The sequence below is a fragment of the Varanus komodoensis genome, unplaced genomic scaffold (genome assembly GCF_004798865.1).
Source record: "Varanus komodoensis strain SLA01 unplaced genomic scaffold, ASM479886v1 scaffold40, whole genome shotgun sequence".
Classification (NCBI taxonomy): Eukaryota; Metazoa; Chordata; class Lepidosauria; order Squamata; family Varanidae; genus Varanus; species Varanus komodoensis.
The window spans coordinates 4908139-4915310 of NW_025335942.1; the positions used below are offsets into that span (position 1 = coordinate 4908139).

General features: G+C 46.8%; 1 pseudogene; it reads right to left on the reverse strand.

The window, feature by feature from the left end:
* Positions 1–584: 584 nt before the first annotated feature.
* LOC123029648 lies at positions 585–3330 on the reverse strand (annotated as a pseudogene).
* Between the last annotated feature and the right edge of the window lie 3842 nt (positions 3331–7172).

Genomic DNA, 7172 nt, shown 5'->3' on the forward strand with positions numbered 1-7172 from the left:
TAAAATTTAAACTTAGCTCCCTTACTGGAGAGGGTCGCCCACCAAACTGGGGAAGGCTTGGACACTTCTGCAGTTCCAAATATCTGACTGATTCACACATTACCCACAGTGATCTGGAAGCCATGAGGAAAGGCAAAGCTTTTAAATGCCACTTAGCAACTGCAGAAAATTCCCAGCCAGTTCCAAGAAAAACTTAATGTTCACAGTATCAGGATCAACTGCACAAGTACCAGCTACAATATCTGTAGAAACTAGCTAAACATTCTCTGTTATTGAAAAGTTATGTAAAAATTATTAAAGGCATAAATTTTAGCTCTTTCCTATAAGAGCATCTTGGCTTTGTGGGTTTAAAGACACCACACAGCTTACTATTTCTTTCTCACAGACACACTCCAAAAAGGCAGATGGGTCAAGTTTCGTACAAAATATCCTTTTTAGTAAATATTTTCTCGAGAAATGACATGGAAACAATTTAAAATGATGAAGATGCTTGGAAGCTTTAAGAAAGATTACACAAAGTTTTAAATATAGACTTTGAGGTACCATCTGCTTTCAGTATTATTGAAAACCCGCTGGAGTTCCATTTAATGAACACATTTTAAGGCAGGATATGAGGTTGGCACCATGATGTTAAACTGTATGCAAGAGGCTGAAGGAGCTGAGTGTGGTTGATGGACTGGTTTCTCACTGACACAGCCAACTTCCACGCCAAAGTAAACTCGCACTGCCATGTTGACATTGATACCCGTTTCCACCGCTCTTGGGATCATCTTGATTGCCATACTGATTGCCATTTATTAAATGCCCCGTCCACTATAAAGTTCCCCTTACAGGCCCAGGTATATTGATAGCCACCCATCTGCAACACCACCAGACCACCTGGCCAAAGTTCTGCCCGTTGGCACACAGGCAATTGGGATGATGTCAATGGGAACCCCTTTCTTCTACTGCCCTCCGAGGCATTCCAGCATTTTCCTGTAATCAGCAGTGCCTGCGAAGCCTTTGCCGAAGCCAGTGGCCACCTTCTCCTGAGTCAGGCCACCCCTTCCTCTTTTGAGAGGACCGAGGTCCAGGTCAACTTCATCTGCCCCATCAATGGCAATGCTCAAGTGGGGGCGTCTATCAAGGTGACCTCAGGGGAAGCCATTCTGCAGGATCAACGGACGTGCCGGAAAGAGGTTGGCACGCAAACTATGCTGCGATTCTCCTTCTCCACTTTCTCAGCCAATGGCCGTGCGGTGCGAGCAACTGTAGAGTCTGTTCCAAGTCCAAGGACTTGATGGGTTTGTGCGTGGTGGTCACTGCAGCATGGGCAGCCTGCTTGTTTGCCTTCAGTTTGCTGTAAATGCCACCACAGCGGCCGAGTGCAGTATGTTTCGAACGCATCCCCACCCTCAGGATGGCTCTTGAGGGCTAGCTGGTGGGAACGCTGGGCACTTCCCAACTGGCCTGCTTGCTTCGCCTGTCATCTCCTTACTGGGCCAAGGAACTCCCTCCCTCTCCTCCTCAACCAGCTCTGAAAACTCTTCCTGCCCTTTTAAGGTGGCTGGTTCCCATACCTGCCCAAGAACCTTCACTAGGTCACTCAAAACATCCAAGTCCTCTGCCCACTTTTGTCCTTCTACCTCCTCCTGAGGATCAGGGGACTTTGTCTGAGCAAACTGTGATGTGTGAGAGCTGAGCCCTTTCTTTACAAGAGGGACAGTGTCCCTCAACGATCTAGCAGGCCTTCTGTTCCCATAAATAGGCTGCCCTTCACAATGGCACCGTAGTCTAGTTGTGTCCCTGGACAATGGCTCCATCTAGGCAGAGAACCCATGTGCACCGAAGGAAGCCTTTGTAGCCAAATCTCACGCAGCGCAGGCGAATGAGCATCATAAACTAATCTGGCCAACAGAGCTTCATGCAAGATCAACCTCTGCTGGCTGATGGTGCTAGCAATCAGCTGTTGATTGGCCCACCAACCCGCTGCTGAGGGTGACTGGGAGGTGAGTTTTCCCACTCGCCGGCTAAACAGTGCTAAACCCTGCTATGTAACTTCCAAAACCCACAAGGCCAAATCAAGAATCACTTGCTATATATTCCTCAGGAAGACCGGGTAAAATTGCCCAACCTGCACCTCCAGCTCATGGAAGGAGGCCCAAACCCAGCAGCAGGAGCTGGGCCTGTGGCTTCTTCCTGTGCCAAGGTGAACCCAGTCCAGGAAATTCCCAGTTTGGGAGTGTAGGAAAGAGCCACGCTCTGAGCTTCTCACATTCGCAATGGCAGTGCAGGAAAAAGAAGTCCTGAACAACTCTTGTGCTGCCCAGGAAGTAAGAGCACCTGGGCTGGGCGGCATCTAGCCAGTTTTCTTCCTCCTTGGAGTTCTTAGGCTGAGAATCTGTGATGCGCACCAAGAAAGAAGTCAATGCTGCCACCAACTGTCCGACAAAAAGCATATTGCTCAGGCTGCAGAACTTGCCGGATGTCACATACTCTCCAGCTTATCAAAGGAACACAAAAGACACGGGACTGTGGAGACGCCGCTTTCCCCCTCCAGCTGCAATGCAGCTCTCCAGAGATGCCGCTCCGGAGCGCCCCCATTCGCACAGCAGGTTCCCGTCGAATATTCCCCCCGCTCGTTCTGCACCGACAGCATGGCTCGTTAGTCCCTTGGCCTGCCTCACCCCGAAGGTCTGAGGGGCAGAGCAAGGCAGCAAGGGGCTGGGAATGGGGCTGGTGAGGTCCCTCTCCGTGTGTTGCCCTTTGCTTCCGCGTGCATTTAGTACGACTGAATTGCACTGCTTCTGCACGTGCTGTTTTAGTGACCTGCACAATGGATCGCTCTGGAACTATTCCAAGGCTGGGCTGCACGAACGGCGGGTGGCAGCGTCCCTGGCCCTGTCTGGCAAACCAGTCTCTTTCTGTCTCAGCCCTTGGGGATGAGCAGGCAGGTAGGCGTGAGGCCCCTGGGCCTGTGTACGAACCCCGGGATACTGCAGGAGGGACTGGTTTGTGTAACAAGGCCCTGGAGCACATGGAGGGATTGTGGGAGAGGAGTGTTAGAGAGACTGTGAGACGGTGGGAGAGAGCTTTAGAGAGGCTTAACCCCTTTGGGTCGGTTCAGGTTTTGATCAAATGTGTGTCCTCAGCAACATGTGTTCCGGATCCGGCCATGGGGAGGCCACTCTCTCTGTGTGTGCATGTGACAGAGAGAGTGGGCGGGGGGGGAGAGGATTTAGCATGGGGAAAAGCTTGGCAGGAAAAGTCTTGAGTTTGGCCAATGCTACACACCTGCTCCAAAACCTTTTCACAGAAGAACCAAGCTACTGTTACCTGCCGCAGCTCCATGCCACATGCTTTCTTTGCTTTGGAGGTATGTCTCTTCCCGTAGAAGGAACCACTCTCCTGTGCAGGACATAAAACAAGGGGCAGGGCAAGGTTCGGGGGCAGGATCAGTGCTGTCCTGGGGCCGTGGCTCCATCCCATAATGCAATAAAGCTGCATGGCCCTGTCCCGCCGCTCCCTTTTTTATTCTTTCTGCCTGCTGCAAGAACCATGGATGGCGCTTCGCACCTGCTCTCCACTTGGAGAAGGGGACTCAGCCCTCGCCAGGGGAAGCAGCCATTCGTCCCGGTGCCAAGAGGGGCTTGTCTCACCCCCAAGTTCCCCGCCACCCGAGACACACTCAGTCTGAAGTTACCTGAGCAGCACAGAGGAGAACGGCTCTTCTTCCAAGCATTGGCCTAATTAAATGGTCTCACTGCTACTTCGCTAGCCCTAGGAAGGTCAACCTTCTTTCCCAAGCCGGCTCTGTGCCGGCCACCTGGACACCCACTGGGACCTCGGATCAGAGAGAACAGGAAAACCTGCAGGGAACAAGGCTTGGCACCTGAGCCCCACCCCTGAAGTAACTGAAGACCCCGGGATGCCAAATCCAAAGGACTAGCCAGGGACCACACACCTCTGGGATAGGACAAGAGCTATAAAAAAAGCACATGATAGAAGAGTGTTCAGTGTTGGCTGCAGCTCTGAGCTGTGGCAAAGCAAACCCCTGGTTCAGCTCTTTCGATGATCTCACCAGTGGGACTTAGATAAGCCACTCACTCTCCATGTTTTCTCTTCCACTCGCAAGGTAGGAATAACCAGTATCCCTCACAGGGCTGTTGTGCAGTTCAGAGATGTATCATGTGCGACGTACTTCGGATGGTCTGGAGCAATAAAGACACACTCCCCTGATCACAATGATCATGATTTGGCCCTCTGAATTTGGAAGCTCCGGCTAAGGTTCCCTTTAGTACTAAGCTTCCGTATAAAGATGAAAATAATGCATACATTACATATGTATAATACTGGTCAGTCAGGTTCATTGCATATGAAAAATGCCTTTCTGTATTCTTGTCATCATAATGACTCCCATTCATGGCATCTTCCATTCTTCATTCGTGATGACTTCCATTCATCATCCTTGCAGACTCCCTTCGTTTCATCCGAGATATTATCATCCGAGGCTGGGGAACCTTTTCTGGCCTGCAGCACACCTTGGCTCCATTTAAGCACAATGGTCAACATATGCCAACACTCTTCAGGGGCACTTTACTTCTGGTGTGTGGCTGTGTACACACACACACACATCCATACACAGGAAAGGTAGCACACTGAAAACATGGAGGGAGAGACTGCCTGGGTACTTGATATTTTTGAAAGTGCTCTGCTCATCATCACTTTATAATGTTTAGATCATTCCTCATTCTGTATTGTTGCCTCTTGGAGTCAGAATCTCACACAATGTATCAGCCAACTGACAGTGTTGGTGCCCCCCAGACCATATTTTATATTTTAAAATGTTATTTATGATATTTTAATTTATTGTTGTAAGCCGCCCCGAGGCTTCGGCGAATGGGGCGGCATAAAAATGTTTTAATAAATAAATAAATAAATAAATAAAATATTGTTTATTTGGGAATATTTATTCCAAGGTTGTGAAGATTCAGCTGAAATCTGGCCCTCTGGTGCTCACCAGACTTCTTTTCCATGCTCAGCCCTGGCCAGGAAGCAAGCGGAGTCGAGGCCAAGTCTGTGAACGCTTGGGAATGCTAGCAGTCCCTTCCATGGGTGACCGATGCGATTCTTTGCTCAAAGTCTGCAAAATGGGCAAAGTCTGCGAGTTACATGTATAGAAGCAGATCTTTGTTTGCCCAGAAGTTCTGCAGGCAATCGGAGTCATTTGGATTTATTTCTTACCAGACACCCACTTGATCTCTCAGTGGAAGCAAAGAAAAAGTGATCCAGAGCCTACAAAACCAAGCGAAGGAAATTGGGCAGGTTCCCCCCTACAAACCAAAATCCTCATACCCCACTGTATTTCAGTAGCTTAAGTCAAACTTTGACAAGTTTTTTTTATGAGATTGTGTGAAATAAATATAGGTGGGCACCTCTGAAGCTGAACTTGTAGAGCAAAGTAAATGCACTTTAGAAACATACTATACCACAAAGTGTGTAGGTGTTGGTTTGTTTGTTTGTTTTTTTGGTGAGAATCCTCTTTTTATTCCTGATCAATATTTTCAAACAGTTCGTGATTTGTTTCACAAATTTATTTCATCAGGAATTTCCACTCCACTGTGAATATCTTTGAAAATAATGAAACCACAAGGCAGAACATGCTGATAATCCTATGCGATGGACCACAAAAGTAGGAAACTAAGCAGAATGTGATTTTGTGGAAGATTTGGGCCAAGGGATTGGGGTGGGGATTGGGGGAATGACTCATAGAATTCTGTAAAGCCAACTATCTGGCTATTGCAAATATATACCTCAAGCAACCCATCAGATGATTATACACATGGACTTTAGTAGATGGTCAATGTATAAATGAAATATAGTACATGATTAGAAGTCGACGGTGGAGAATATGCATTTTTGCTGCCAAAACAAGAGCAGGAACAGACTGCACTAGTGATTATTAACTCTTAATATCAAGTATGGGAAAAATGTCCCAAAAGATCACTAACAGAAGTTTAGTGCTCAAATACAACTTAAATAGCATTCCTGGGGAACTTAAAGTTGATATAACAACGTATTTGTATGAATGTACTCAGTTTACTGTGAGCCAAATGGATTGTGGTCTGAAGCCAGAAATTTTATGAGGGAAGGATGCCAAAAGGCAATTTCTGTAGCAAAAAGAAAGGAAAAGCCAAGCCTGCAACAGAAGAAACATTCAGCATTTCCAGGGACAGGGGAGAAGCAGAAGCAAAACAAGGCAGAACTAAGGTCAGGATCCTGAATGCAACTTTTCAACAACTATGACAAAGAGACAAAAATAACTATTACCAAGATCAGTGCAAAGAAACAGAAGAGAAAAGCAAAAGAAGAAAAGCCAGATCTAAGAAATCTAAGGGAAATTCAAACCAAGACTATGGATGCTGAAATAAAATGGGGACATGCTGTCTTTCCTGGAGAAAATAAAGAGAAAATGGAAACAATACGCAGAATAACTGCACAGAAGAGAAGAAAAAAGATGATGGACTTCTTCAAAGAGGAATCCTGCAAGGAAGAACCCACAATATTAGAAAGAGAATAGAACACAGCTCTGAAAACGATTGGAAGGGATAAGGAACTTGGAGTAGATAGGGCACCGATAAAACTAGTCCAAGGTGCAGACATAAATTGGTCCAAATCGTTACAGGAGTATGTCAACAACTAAGGAAAACAAAAAAATGGCATGGATGCATTCCAGAGCGTGCAGCAACCATGATACTAATTTCTTGAAGTGATGCTGAAGGGGCAGAAAATAATTTTACCCTGAGAAACAAGTTGGATTCTGAAGAGGAAGAGGCATGCAAAATCATATCGCAAATACACACTGCCCAATTGAGGTTTAAAAACAATATGGCAGGGTGGTCCAAAGCAGGCCTCTCCATGCTGGACATAAAGGTTTCTGTTGTGTTTGGCAGGTGCAGAGATGAGAATTTGGGTTGGTTTCCTTTTCGTATGAATGTAGCAGAATTCACACATTTCGTGATCAACGGGTTGGAAAAAACCTACAAAAATCAGAACGTGGGAGAATATTACAGTGGCAGATTTGCCATCCTACCCTTATTTACTGAACTTATTATGGAGGAATGCCAACATGAGGAATTAGCTCATCCTCTACCTCGTTATCAGAGGAGAACTGTAGTCAGCTTGGGCCAATG